Source organism: Linepithema humile, chromosome 7 (genome assembly GCF_040581485.1).
Source record: "Linepithema humile isolate Giens D197 chromosome 7, Lhum_UNIL_v1.0, whole genome shotgun sequence".
Lineage (NCBI taxonomy): Eukaryota > Metazoa > Arthropoda > Insecta > Hymenoptera > Formicidae > Linepithema > Linepithema humile.
This window is the reverse complement of record NC_090134.1, coordinates 2,483,518-2,499,086: the sequence shown is the minus strand read 5'-3', so window position 1 is coordinate 2,499,086 and position 15,569 is coordinate 2,483,518. Positions and strand designations below refer to the sequence as shown.

General features: G+C 33.5%; 1 protein-coding gene across 1 annotated transcript in view; it reads left to right on the top strand.

The window, feature by feature from the left end:
• Positions 1–8,034: 8,034 nt before the first annotated feature.
• Positions 8,035–15,569, top strand: part of LOC105678497 (uncharacterized) — a 91,311-nt gene continuing 83,776 nt past the window's right edge. Inside the window, exon 1 of the mRNA XM_012377907.2 lies at positions 8,035–8,556. The gene's annotated coding sequence lies outside the window, so the exon portion shown is untranslated. The remainder of the gene's footprint in view (positions 8,557–15,569) is intronic.

Below are 15,569 nucleotides of genomic sequence, written 5' to 3'. Positions count from 1 at the left end.
CCCGAGAATATATAAAATGATAAATAATTGTAATACATAATAATAAATTAATTTTATCCTTATAATAATTATAATGTCAATTAATTTAAATTATATAATGACATAATAACGTGACAATACAAAATTTGTCATTAATATTATGTATATTATGAAAAAAAAAAGATTCATTAAAGAATACTGTTCAAAGCATTCTCGTAGATTAAAATAGACATGATAAAAAAAAGTGCAAGAATTGGAAGATTGAGTCTTTTTGTCTCATTCCTCGAACATAGTCGTACCATTCATCCGTATTAATAGGAAATGCCTCACAAGTGGTATAGCGGAATAGACCCTCGGGGCTACGAAGGTTAAAATGCAAATTTCTTTCTTCCGTGAACTTTTCCGCAGCCGGAACCATCGGATTGGCACCGAAGGGATGCCGGTACCCCGGTACAGAAAAAGAGAGATCGAGAACCGGGACCAGAAGGGGACGAACTTCGAACGATGAAAAAGGAAGAAAGAGGCACCGGATAGGAAAAGAAAGAGAACAGGAGTGCGAGATTTCTTTCGATTTAATTAGGGGTGGCTACGGGGGAGAAGAGAAAAAGAGAGAGAGAGAGAGAAAGTCGCGTGATTCGCGGCCGGGTGACGCGTGTGTGCCACGGCAATATGGCACCCCGTCGTCCGCGGAAATTCTTAATTAAATTCTCGCCGCTTCCTCGGGCCAGACCAGACCGAGAAGGCCGCGCTGGAACTCTATCGGAGTTTTTTCATCCGTGTGGGTCCTGCGAGTCGAGCAGAGACCGGCGAGCCAATTCTCCCTCCATTCCGCCCCCCTTTCCCGGCCGCACTTGGCAACTTCAGATTGCGTTTGGTCCTCTCGAGGCAAAGTCTTCTCACCGCAAAGTGAGCTTTATTCTAATCTGCCGCCGTCGCGCGAGCGACGCGAAATAATTAAGCTCGACCATAGGCGCCGGATCCTGGATATATCTCGATCTCTCTATTCCTTTTTCCTTTCTTGCTTTATTTAGAACCGGGGCCGGCTCGTTTCCGCAAAATATAGCTCACTCCACCGGTTTTGCGCCACGAATATGCTTAACTCTCTATTGCGTGTTGTTTCGAGGCAAGTAGTCGAATGAATATGAAAAAGCGCAAGATGTATTAGAAAATTTGCAAGAGAAGTAAAAATATATGTTCTCTGATGAATGTAGATTCAATTTTTGGAATTTTCCTTAATAACGTAATAAACAATTAAAAGAATTAAAATTTTATGTTGAATAAAAAAGACTTTTACAAATTTATTAGTCATTAATTAAATTTATAGCAAATTTAATTAATGACTGTTTTTTTATCTTAATATTTACAAGTTAGATTGTAACATGAAGAGCTAACGCAATAAACACGCAATAAAGGGCTAAATTTTTCTGCCAAAGCTTAGCAATTATAATTATAGCATTTATAATTTCCTATAAATAGATAATTGCAATAATATTACTGTGTTTTTGATAAAATAAGTTGATTATAGATAATATTAATACTAACACATTGTTGTAATATGTGTGTTAAAGTAAAACTTTGACAAACAGTTACTATTGTATTATAAATATAATAATAATAATTAATGTAATATATAAACCAATAATGATGTGCGCAATTGAAGAAAAATCGTTTTGTTGCGTACAATTATTATGCATCATACAACGCGTTTAATACAAAAGAATTTTTGAGTGACATATATCCATGTCTCTGCATTTCGAGAATCAAATAAAACTGTGAAATATTCTGCTCGCGATATCATTTCGTTTGCACATATCTATATATCATTGTAGTTGACTGCTGAGCTTTGGCAAGGCTCAGCCATCGGATACGGTGGCTGCCTTCTGGCAAAATCAGTGGTTTTGATATAAAACGCCCAGTTGCGCGAAGTATTGTGCGAAGAATTGCAACGTTTCTCAAAACGTTTAGCTAAGGCGCTGAGTATACGATAGGGAGCTTTACTTGTGCGCGAGAAACTATCGATTTGCGATAACTTTGTATTAATTTATCGAACGAGCATTGTTTAAGCCTTAACATAGTACTTTATTTTTATCGAGCAAAGATGTGTGACACTTGCCAACAAATAGAGAGTGACTCAATGTTTGTAAAGTTTTTAATATATTTTAACATACTTTAATATATTTTATTTTGCATCATTTACCAAACTTGTGCTCCCGTAAAAACACTCAATTATTTACTTTCATACGAGTGCTTCTAATTTAATTTTCTAAAATATTTAGTATTCCACATATAATTATATTACATATGACATTTTTTATGTAGATACTGTTCTTTATACTATATTTTTAAAAAATAAATAAAAAATTCATAAAAATGACAAAAAACAGAGAGTAATTTAATGTTTGCAAAATCTTCAACATATATTTTATAGTGTACTTAATCTCATTATTGATACGCAAATTTACATTCTTGCAAAAACATTAAATTATTTACTTTTATATAAATCTTAATTTTAACTGCATTTTCTTACACATAGAATTATCATGTGTAACATTTCTTATAAGCAATTCATAATGTTCTTCATTTCATATTCTCAAAAATTTAAGTCTTTTATATGTAATATATGCAATCTTATTATATATAATGTTTCTCTCTTATGTAAATATTATTTTCAATTTTAATTTTTTAAAAAATTTGTTATATTTTATACATGTAATATTTTATGTTTGTATGATGCAAAATTGTTTATATAAATATTATTATTTTTAATTTTAAATTTTCTTAAAGAATGTAGCAAATTATAATATAATTTTATTGCATAAAACACATCTGTTAATGTATAAGTGTAAAAAAAATAATTATATAATACTGTATTATCGCAAATAAATAGTAGCGCAAATGTAATATAAAATAATTAACTCACATGTCGTTTCCATTCCTGTTTGTCCGGATAAATCCTGATAAATAATTATATAATTAATATCTTTTTAATCTTTGCTTAAATGTACGAATTAAGTATATTTCACGCATATTTTATGTTTAAAATTTTTTAAATATTTTATTTTAATGTTCATTAGCACATTAATTTAAAGAATATTCAAAAATAATATAAAATTAAAATAATAAAGTCCTAATTTTATTTCTATTATATAAAATATATTTAATATGTTTAATTCATATTAGACGAATTAGAGAAGAAAAGATAGTGACTTCATATAATAAATTATGTAACTTACCAGGCAGATGATGTATTCAAGTTGCTTTCTGATTCTCAAACTGTAAAAGAAGCATTACGACATGAATATACTAAATCAACAAAGTTTGTTAATTTATGTGAATACACTAAATAATATCAAGTGATCGACAATGCATTCGACACTCCCACTTATTATGCGATACATTCAGTGTGAATGATGAATTATTACAATCAAGCAATACATAATTTTTATTCTGAATATATAATTAAACCTCTTTTGACGATTAAAAATCTAAGAAAATATTGATGTTTGAACGTACTCTAGCACTGTGTCGATTTACACGGTTACATCATATGCTCACTGCCAAAAATAAACTACTGTAATCGTATGTTACGTAATTGCGTATATCCGGTATAAATTTGCACATAAAAGTTACTTTTGATGAATAAAAAGTGCGAAATACACGAAGCTTTGGCATTCCGCACCGAACGGCACCGGAAAAATTCTAATATGGCGACCAGTCGTATTAATTCGATGTTTCGAGAATTGCAATGTCATGATTTATTGATAGCAAGTTTGTTCAACGTTTGATCTATTCACGAGACATGTCGTGTGAAATTCCAGCACTGATACTCACGGTTATTATGTGATTCGTACGATGCTCATTGTCAAATGGATGAATGACTATCGACCGGCACACGATTAGATATTTCCAGTGTTTATTTACAAGCGCGGGATTTATTTTTGGCACGTAAAAAACAAAACACACTGAATGAATACACTATATAAACCAAAACGCGACACGATCCGATAAAGAATGAACGTAACGCGCGTCGTTCATTGAGCGGTACCAACTTATGCGCTTCAATATTTTGTTTAATTTTTTATGGTTGGTGCAACCATGGATTATGTGCAACTCATGTAAACGACATTTAATCAAGCAAGTAACCGCCAATAGATATCTACATATATCGTATAGATGCTATGGTTCTATGACTGACCGTTACTGATCGTTCGGTATGTAATTGTATGTGATTCAGCATTTTTGGTATAAATACTTTTAAGTACATATTCACGCTACAAGAAACACTTGTGAAGTTATAACAGACAAGGATCCGACGTAAGAATTAAATGCTTACGATCATGCAATGTATACAAGACACTTGTAGACGACGTAACTTTTGTATTTATTCGTGACTATAAAAACAATTAATATAAGGTATATTTTTTTGCATAGTTGTGTGTATTCAAAATCGCCGATGGGATCAAACTTGTAAAAATAAAGCATGTTCTACATTTAGCAAATTGTTTATTTAGAGCTAATATAATCTACACTTCTGTTACATATGACTTATGAGCAATTTTACTTTTATTTCAGCTTCTATCTTGATTTCAAATGACATGAAACGAAAGATGTGACCATTTAATTAATAACGATTAAATAGGTGATGTGATTTAGAACGATAAATAATAATATGTTTGATAATGCTGATGTAATGTATATAATCGTGAATAACTATCATCTAAGAGGAAGTAGGAACATCCGAACGCCAAACTGTGAGTAACCTCGTGTCGCATTTATTATCATTACATTTACGTCGCTTATCAATATCATCAGCTCATCAGTTCAACATAATGATGAATCGGGTAATAATCAATAACTGATTGTATCATGCGAGCCGTGTAACAAAGAGTCAATACACAATCGAATTTTATATTGATGTCTTTCTCGCGTTTTATAAACGTCAAAAGTGGGTATCTGATGTATTGAACATATATTGAAACGCCAATTTTTTTACATATAGAGAGATTGTGATGTTCATTTATTTGCTCTGAGCATATTGTATAAATCGCATAACCGTAAAGCTTGTCGGATAAAATATTGAAATGTGTAAAGTTACTCGGTAATTATCGTTAATTGCAAGGTTATATCGTTCGCTATTCGAGTTGAGCGACTTTGCGCTGCATTCATTCTTTACCATAGCGCGTCGTATTTCGGATTAACTGAAGTTCGGTATTCTTTACTTTGCGTACATGCTAAAAAATGATTTGTGCATTGAAACAAAGATTTGGGAATGTTTATTTGGGTGTCGGGTGATAATCATTCACTAATCTTACAGTGAGTAGTGTACAATTATCGAAAGTATCAGTGTTGCGTTTAAATCTCACATTGGCGTTTGTCTCGCATTTTATAACCTTAAAAAAAAAGAATCTGCTTTGCAAATATATGTCGAAAATAATATATATTGTATTGATTATCAGACTATCGATAATTAATCGGTGATAATTATATATTTGTTTCAGAATGTTCCATATAAACTGTGTGATCACAGGCAGTATTAGTATAAGTGAAATTATGATTCTCGAATCGTCAAGTCAATATGATATATCGTGAACGACATATCAGAATTTTTGCGATGCAAATCGGAATAAAGTGTTTTCCGCGTTCTTTATTCGTGAAAAATGAGTTTTATATGTAAATTTTTATCGGGAGTGCCGAGTTATGTAACGCGCGATTATAATAATTCATTATTTGCACTGCAAATATCGTATAATTGTCGGAAGTGTCGAATAAATCATTGATTAATCGATTGTTTAGTGTATTCGTGAAAAAAACAAACGTTAAGGACTTGGTATTTGCGTCGCAACAACTTACGATGCATAAAATAACTGGGATTCAGCATTTATTTGGTAAGTAAATTGATTTCAACATAAGTAAATTTATATTTATTACAATTATTAAATTTGCCATAGACATGGTATTAAAATTTTCACCAACTAAAACTATTTTTCACCGAAATATCGATTATTATGAATCAACAGGAAACAAGTTTGTGTTTTATTCTAGTTTATAACGCTAATTTTTAATAAGAAAAACTAAAAATATAGCAGAAGTAACGAATGTAGCGCGATATTTATAGTTTACATTTATTCCTGGTGCATTTCGGTTTTATTATTGATTTCTCAATCACTTCGCGTGAATCGCGTAATTATCGGGGGTGCCAAAGAAATGATCGGGCGTGCGATGGCAGCAAAGTGTAGCATTCAAATAGTTATCGATAAGAAGTGAGCACAATGTCTATTCGGAAATAAAACGGCGCGACGAGTTTCGCATTTTGCATTCGGTGCCTTCAAGCAAGCGACAGTCAATTTCTGCTCCATTATTATCAAAACATCGTCGAATGAGGAAAGAGGAAGAAAGCACAGAAGTAAGATAACACGGAGTAAAATATTTATCAGCGAACTTATAATTTCGACGGGGGAGGAGGGGGGGAGGGATATCGGCGGAGAATTGCGCAAACATTTCCCGAGGGCACGCGAACAGACACCCGCGTATCTAAACACGATGAATGAAATTATGCGCAAACATCTCGTACGATGACGCCAAGTACGTTGTGTAAATGCTCGAGAGAAAGGGTTAGTGCAAAGTATCAATATGCATAAGGGCTCGAAGCCGTTTCCGAGTCACCCTGTAGATAGACGTAACGAGTCATGAATTATGAATCGCGTTCGCAGAAGAGGTATATTTTCTCTGTTTCCTCATAATTATCTTGCTGGTAAAAGGATGAAAGCGAACTTGATATCGAGAATTAACGAATATTTTGCTGCGATTATTATCGTGCAAATATTTTTCTATAAAGGATGTAACCAGAAGTTTCGCTGATTCAAACTCTTTCGGGTTTTGTTTTTGCAGATTTAATTGCGCATTATTTCAGCTTTTTGCTATTGATTCAAATAATGACAAAATATTGAAAAACAGATAAAATGAAAAGATAAGTAGAAATATTGGTCAATACCTTCAACCTTTTCAATTCAAATAACTACTTTTTAGACATCGTTGATATCGAAACATAAATATACGTTAATGCACTGTAATGTCATGTGATATATTCCCAGGTTTTAATATTTAATACGCTTTAATTGGCGAATGCGTTTTAACGGCAGAACGCGTCGTAACGTTTTTGTTAAACTTGATCGCAATTTAAAATATTTCTCTAAAAATTTCCATTAGCGCATTTTTTCCTTTTAGTCGACATAAAAACAAGGTAAATGTATAAGAATAACTGCAACTGTAAAATTGAATACAGCAGAAACAAAAATTATATATTATTGTATTTATTATAAACTGTAATAATATTTAATACTTATTGTTTAATCATTTAAATGCAAATATTTATTTATTTTTTATAAATATTGTATTCATTTATTTATTTAATGTTATCATGCAGTAAATTTGTTCTTTATTGAAATATCTTTTATATCTATTGTTGATAAATTAATAATACAAAATTGATTTGCCATATTTGTTTTAAATATTTTTTATTAAATTACTTTTTTTTAAACTTAATGCTAAATTTTTTTATTAATATTATTTTTTATATAATTATTAAATTTTTCCAACTATTGATTCACTTACCAACATTTTTTCTTAACATTTACTTTGTTGATAAATTTTTAGTTATGATATCAGTAGTCAATAAAAGAGAATCTTATCTATTTTGACACAAACTTTAACATACCATCAAGTACTAAAAACAACTCAAATATAAATAACAAATTTGTGTTATTTATAAGTTATTCTTACAAAGGACATAAAAATTTGACATTTAATCAATAATTAAAAGTTAGATTTTCTAATATGAAAAATATTGTAGTATAAAAATTATTAAAAATTATTGAGTATTATATTAACACAACAATTTAAAAAACGGAGAGTTTGCAATTGTAACGTCAATAACTATATATAATTGCACCAATTGTAATTAATGTTTCTGTTGCAATAGCACATTTGTAGTCGGTACCACCATCGCAGTCGGTACTGCTACTGTATCAATAAAATTCTGCATTACCAGCCTGATTGCTGGATCGTCTTTGATATAATACGTGTTAGAGGACGCTTAACGTCACGTTATTCAGGTACAGTGATGAGCGCAGGAGCACAATTGTCGTTTTCCGGGTTGCTATCCGGCAGGAGTTCAGTCGGTGCCGGTCGGTCCCGAGAGCCGTTCATGTTCGAACATCCTGCGGGACGCAAAATCTAAGATGGCAACAGACATGTACATTTGATAGGGCGGTCCATTCGATCAGGGAGAAAGCCGACTCGGTTTGAGTATAACGCGCGATAATGAGCGAGTGAAAACAGAAAGAAAGGGAGAGAGAGAGAGAGAGAGCGCGCGAGGGTCGCGATGAACGGATAGGGTACAGGTGCAACATCAATCGCGCATCATCCGTGCGGGAGGGAAGGGTGCGATACACTATCTTCTCGGCACGCGTAATCGCCGAAAGAAGACCAGATCGAGAGTGGCGGACTACTAGTCGTGCTGTGACCGAAATTAGGCGCTCTCGACAGCATGTCCGTGACGAGTGACAACGGGAGATAAAGGTGAGCGATTAGTATTAAACCGTTGCTGCTCGCTTAGGTATTGAACAGTCTCGCAAATTTTCCGGGAATCTTAGTTATCTCGGTAGAAAATAAATTCCGAGCGTTGCCGAAAAAAAAGAGAAATTTGTCGGTCGCACTCGTTGTACTAGTTGCCGAATTATTTATATTAGAAACGAGATAAAGAGTCTAAGAGGTATTATGAAAGTAGTAAGATTTTTCTTTCGAGAAATTAGTAAATGTAAAGTAAAAAGAAAATTGTAGTAAATACATGTAAATTTTACTAATGTATAAAAAATTGTTTCTCTTATTTCAACAACAGTAGCAGTTGTATAATCTGTTTTACTGCCAACATCAGCGCAAAGCATTTTACAATGGTGCGTTGAAATATTGGCCATTGTAGCCTGTAGAAAATTCTACAGTTAATAGATTGAATAACAATCAATTGGTAATTGAAAATAATTGTTTCACGATAATGGAACATGAGATAAATTAGATGCAAATTGGTGATGATAAAAGATGAAGAACAAAAGGGAGTATGTTGCAGAGTATGTTAAGATAAAGATGAAGCGATTGCGACAATAAAGGTAAAAGTATTATAGAAAGTTTGTGTATCAAATCAGGAAACAATAGGAGAGAGAAAGAGAGAAGGATAAAAGTTTGCAGGGTTGGTGAAAAATAGTCTTAGTTGATTTTAACTTTTAGTATGAATACTTGAGAGGAATATTTTCCTCGATAAGCCCGAGGCACAATAGATTCTTATGATTGAAAATGTTGATTGCAGTTTTTATTTCACAATTCACTAAAGGAAAAATTCATAGATGAAAAAATTATGGATTAGATTGACAAATTAAGATTTTCTACAATAATATAACAATTCTATATTTATTACAATCCGTTGATTATTAAGGATAAAATAATCTTGTTAAGGTTTTGATTACAACTTTTTGCCATGCGTTTTTATCATGAACACTTATAGTGGCATTGCAAAAATACAGTAGAATTTCAAGTGATAAAAAATGTAAAAATTGATGTGTCTATTTTAACATACTCAAAATGCATACGCATACATATGTATTTGACAACAAGCTATTCGTTACGAGATAGGATAATTTCACTGGATTTTATAATTTATGTGAAAGGGCATAATGCGATGCGCAGGACAATGATAAGCGTTTTGCATAAGAATAGGCGATATCGCGGAAGATCGTTTATTACGAGCTCGCCGAAACGATGGCATGGAATTCTCACGAATTCTGTTTACATCCTCTAACGTTTAACTCGAACCTTCCGTGGTTCTACATATCAGGTCGAGGATTTTCGCGTCGGTGTGCGGAGGAGGAAAGGGTTGAAGGAGATCAGCGTAAATTTCACGATTTATTGATCCTCACACAAAGTGCGCGGTATTATTAAGTTCAACTCAAGATTTTGTTTTATCTGATTTATCAGCACTGCCATTAAATTATTCGTTATCTCACGGATATGCAAAATTTTTAATATTTCCGCGAAAATAATTTTAGGGAAATTCTATTAATTTCCTCAGTACAATGTTGGCACTTGTCTCTCGTTTTGTCGGCAATATTAATCCTCCGCGGCGATAATAACTGTCTCTCTCGCAAGAGAGAGAGAGAGAGATTTATACGTAAATAAATTTAATTAATAAGAAATAAATGTACGTTACGTGAAAAAATATATCCTGTTCTTATAAAATTTGTATTACATCATGATTCTTAATTAAGAATTGAATTTTATTTACAATTTTGTATTTTTTATAATATTGTTTGATCAATATTTGGCGCTTTATATTAATTGATTGGAACACTCTTGCTTCACAAATTTAGAAAGGTAGCTGGAAAGAAAAGAATCAAATCGTGAGAGGCGCGATGGTTATTGACATAAGTCAATAATCCTAAAGTGTGCTATGAATGTTACATTCCATCGGTGTTTTCCCTTTTGATCGTTTCGCCTTCGGGATGTCGCCCCTTCAATTCCAGCTCACGTAACGTAAATTAGACCAACTGGTTGGTCGATCGCGCGAAAAGTTTTGCGCCGCGTGTGGCAAACACGTCGCCGAGAGGAAATTGTCGGATTCAGCCGGAAATTGCGAAATTCCTCGATAGCAGCGATCTCGATCGCGGCTTTCGCGACGCGCTGTTCCTGCCTTTCCTTTTACAGGATATACGCATCGCAAGACCTTTCGCGCTATAGCCGAGGATTTCATCTCGCGATTACGTCTCACTTCTCCGATCGGTCGACCTGTTTAATGAAGTCCTCGTCGATACCTTTCATAGAGGTATCGAGTCTTCAGAGAGCAGTCTCCGTCTCTCCGATACCTTATCAGCGCGCTACGGACGCAGCAGTGAGATCATGGCAGGCAGGATTAGAAAATCCTCTTCGCGGAGATAAGTCGAAAAGGAAAGAGAACTCTCTCGAGTCGCGTTTGCTCGCACTATAGTGCGACATATAGCTACTTTTTTGATGAGCTTGCTGAGATCGGAATATTTTTGCGATATATTTGAGAATTTGACGAAAATCTCTTTATATTATTTATTTTTTCATTATTGTCGTAATTTTTGACGTAAAAGTATTCTTTATTTGAATATTTATAATTATCTGCAAAAAAAATGAGATATCTCTAATTAATAAGAATAAATAATTTGTTGCAAAATTCCAAAGATTTCAAAATTAATAGCCTTACTGGCTATTTAATAATTATTTAATAATATTTGATATATTTAAAATCAATCGGCTTAGAATCAGTATTCCATGTAGAAATATTCGACTTAACCTTGGTTTTATGTTTACCGACCTCTTCACGATAGCTAGTATACGATCGATCCGCGTAAAAAAAGCTTTTAAAACGTACTACTGCAGCGAGCGGAAGGTAGTAGATGCTTATATACATCGGCAAAACCACCGATCATAAAACAAGTCATTTGCATGCGTGTCCTTTTTTATTAGATGTTTCGCGATCGGTGAATCTCTCTCACATATGGTACTTGTACCGTTTGCTTTCGTGTCCATCGAAAAAAATCGATATTTCAAACTGGAGCGCTCAAGATATTTTTATTATTCTTTAGATAGGATAGATATGTTAGAAAGAAATGTATCTTTAAGTTTTTTATGAAAGATATGAAAATATATAAATTAACATACATATAATTTATATTTAGATATAAAAGTGTTTTTAATCTTTAAAATGCAAAGGAAAAATGTGTTTTAATTTTAAACAGTATGGAATTATTCAAAAACTTAGCTTTAAAGAATTCATTCATACAAATAATTTATTAAAGAACCTTTAAAGATTCAAAAACTTGAAAATAACAAAAAATATCTATTTTCGACGGAAATGTTTGAATGTATAACAATATATATTTTAATATTTTTAAATTTATTGAAAAAGTGTTAAATGTATTATATCATTGTAACATATTAGCAGAAAATTGTTAAGTATTTCGAAGTATGTTATGAATGAGTAAAAACGCATTTTAAATTTCCTCAATGCATTTTGTTTTTTTAAGTAAAAATATATCAGAAATCTCGCTGGAAAAGATTTCATCTAGTTATTGCACTGCATTTGTATCATGATTATTCATTCGCATGTAATTTAACTATATTTTCGGTTCGACGTTCAATGCAGCTCGTTACGAGCAAGAGCAGAGAATACGGCGATAGAGTTTCAATAAGTTTTCAACGCGAAATTGAAATCCTGCGAGCTGTGAGCGTAAACTCGTTACTTATTCGTCCGGAAGCGCCGTAACAGCGTTGCGAAACTTTCGGTCGGAATGGCATGGCGTGCTATATCCTCGATCGTTTAGCTGGACCCTATCGCACACGTTTCCCTCGTGGCTTGAAACTTGAACTGTCGCATCGCTATGTCGCGTAGCGTTTATCCTTTAATTTATATCTCAGCATCGTGTTCGTTTACCGAAATCGCGTACAGAGAAGACAAAGGCGAAGTAAAACCAGATGCGGCTTATTTATAACTCTGATTTTGCCACACATTTTCTTCGCGAACTCTCAAACATACTTATATACCATTTAAAATTCTTGATTTAAAATTCTTTTTAGAATATCATATAATTACATTTGAATATTTTATCTTTCTACATATATCGTTTGAAATATAGTATACATTTAATTTAGTATTGAATTTTAATTTTAATTAAAATATAGTATTTTAATATTTCTGTAAAATACAATTTTAATTAATTAAATGTTCCGATATAGAAACACAAAATAATATCTGTGATATATTTCAAATTATATGCACACGTGACTAAAAGATATTAATTAAAAAAACGACAGAACAAAATGTTTGAATGTCATTAAGCTCGTAAAGATAGCTGGGAATTTATCGGAGAAAGAATAATAGAAAAATAGAAATAGGAACAATGTAGAATCGTGTATCGAACAAAGTTCTCGTTTCATCGCTGAACTTCTTTATCTTTATCTCTTCCACGTTTGCGAAGTTATGGATCGCGCAGTAGGAGAATCACGCGTCTCCGTTTTATTTTATTAATGGAGCCGTTTTTTGCCAATAGCACGTGACCGGCATGATACCTGGACGTTACACGTGCAGTGTGTGAATATTTCCTTCCCGATGCACCGTGAATCTCAGGTGTTTCGTACTTTGTTAGCGGTGTTCGTCGGTAGTTTAAAATCACTGGTACAAATATCGCGATAATCGAGCAGTAGATTTTTCTATATACGGCAGCGACATTTTTGTCTGATATTTTCTAACAAATAAAACAGAGATAAATATCATGAAACGAAATGTCGCTACTGCTTCAGCAGCTTGAAAAAGATTCACCGTCACCGGTTCTAATACACCGTTGCTGGCGCATCGCACTACAGTGATGCTTGTGTAAATTTGATCCGGCCTGGAACAGGAGACGGCGACACAAAAGCTCGTGAAATTCAAAAATGCGAACAAGATTTTTTTTTTTTTCCTCTCCACTTGGTTCTCTCTTCATCGGCGTGTAATATCTCGTTCATGTGCGTGGATATTGGGTTTGCGTTGGCTTTAAACCGAAGTTGCAGACGGTCGAGAGAGCTGGTCGTATCGTATTTTCATGAGAGCTTTCAAAGGGCTGTCCTTTTTGGAAAAATGTTCGCGCGTGGAAGGTAAATCAGACCGACAGTTGCGAGGGATAACTACTAGGTGCGCAACTAAGTTTCCGGGTTTCACACATGAATGGCGCTAACGATACATGTAGTCGATATACATGTCTAAAGTTGTGTTTTTTTATTAACTTGGACATCTGTCAACAATAACCAGTCATAATACCAACACATATTGCAACGCAAAAATATTTTTTCTAACAATAAAGATGTCGAGTTTTGTGCCAAATAAACAGCATTTGCGGGAAGCTTTGCTTTTCTGCTTCAACTTGAAAGAAAATGCAGCTGAAGCACGCCGTTTGCTTGAGAAAGCCTACGGCGAACATGCACAATCGAAAACTACTTTTGAAGATTGGTTTAAACGCTTTAGAAATGGCGATTTCGACACTGAGGACAAGGAGCGCTCCGGAAAACCAAAAACATTTGAGGACGCCGATCTGCAAGCGTTATTAGATGAAAATGATACGCAAACACAAGACAACAACAACTGATAAATTTGAACCATGCATTGCTCGAAAAACGGCCAGAATGGGACACGAGACACGAACGAGTGATATTGCAGCACGACAACGTTCCGTGCCATCGCACTTCCATCGTCCAGGACACCATCAAAACGCTGAAATGGGATCTGCTACCGCACCCGCTGTATTCACCAGACCTGGCCCCTTCCAATTATCACTTGTTCCGGTCGATGGCACATGGCTTAGCTGGGCTACACTTGGCCAATTTCGAAGAAGTGCAAAACTGATTGGATAAATGGTTTCGATGCAAAGACGCGTCGTTTTATCGTCGCGGTATTCATGTATTGCCAGAGAGATGGCAAAAATGTGTAGCTAGCGAGGGACGATACTTTGAATAAACCGTTTTTTGTATTTCTCTTGAAATTTTCCATTTTGCATTGATAAAAAAAAACCCGGAAACTTAATTGCGCACCTAGTATAACCGTCGCATCCACATTTTTGCGAGTCGCGTCCGCGGCATGGTAAATTCTTACTGTGAGAATTTCGTGAGGAGATTGGTTGCGTTCAATGACGCGTGATAAATCTTCATTCCACGGAATACGACATTATTGGCTTTTCTCTATGGCACACAGCTAAATGGCTCTCCTCGGACCGCCGGTATATCGCCACGCTGCGAGATTACGCGAAACGGTAGTCCTCGCTCGGATAAACATGCATATTTTCAGTTATTAAAGATAAAAATATTTTGAGAAGAAAAAATTAATATTCCATCCACGTGTAACGTTTATAATTATTCATGATATTTTAACGAAACAAAGAACTCGGTAAGCAAAATGTTTGTAATGTTGGTAGATTGAGAGCAAAAGTTTGATCAAATCATTGTCAATATTTGATTAATCTGGGAATATCAGAAACAGTATTCCTTTCAGTTAATATTGATTTAATGGTATTTAATTGACCAATATCTTTTTTCTGGAATCATGATTTTACAAAATTGCAATATATATAAAATAAAAGAGAAATTAATATGTAATATATTAATTATATTGAAAAACTGCTAATAATTTTTGAATAATAATATAACTCAAAAGTTTATTATATATACAGCTTGACGATTATTAAGAAACTCTAATCGATAGATATAAGAAAATGCTGATTTAAAAAATTAATATTCATAAAGTCACTAATTTAATTTTCGATTACATGGAATTAATATGACACACAGCACAATATTTGACTACAAGCAGGGTATGATGTGTTTAATGATTGTAATTATTAAATACAAATATACATATCATCCATATACATATGTTCTAACATCAAATATATCGAATGTTAATTCCATAAACAGAATCAATGCATTTATCGACTTCTGTGTGTACAACGAACACGTGTACACGTGTTGTTTTGTCGTAATCGCAAAACGATCGC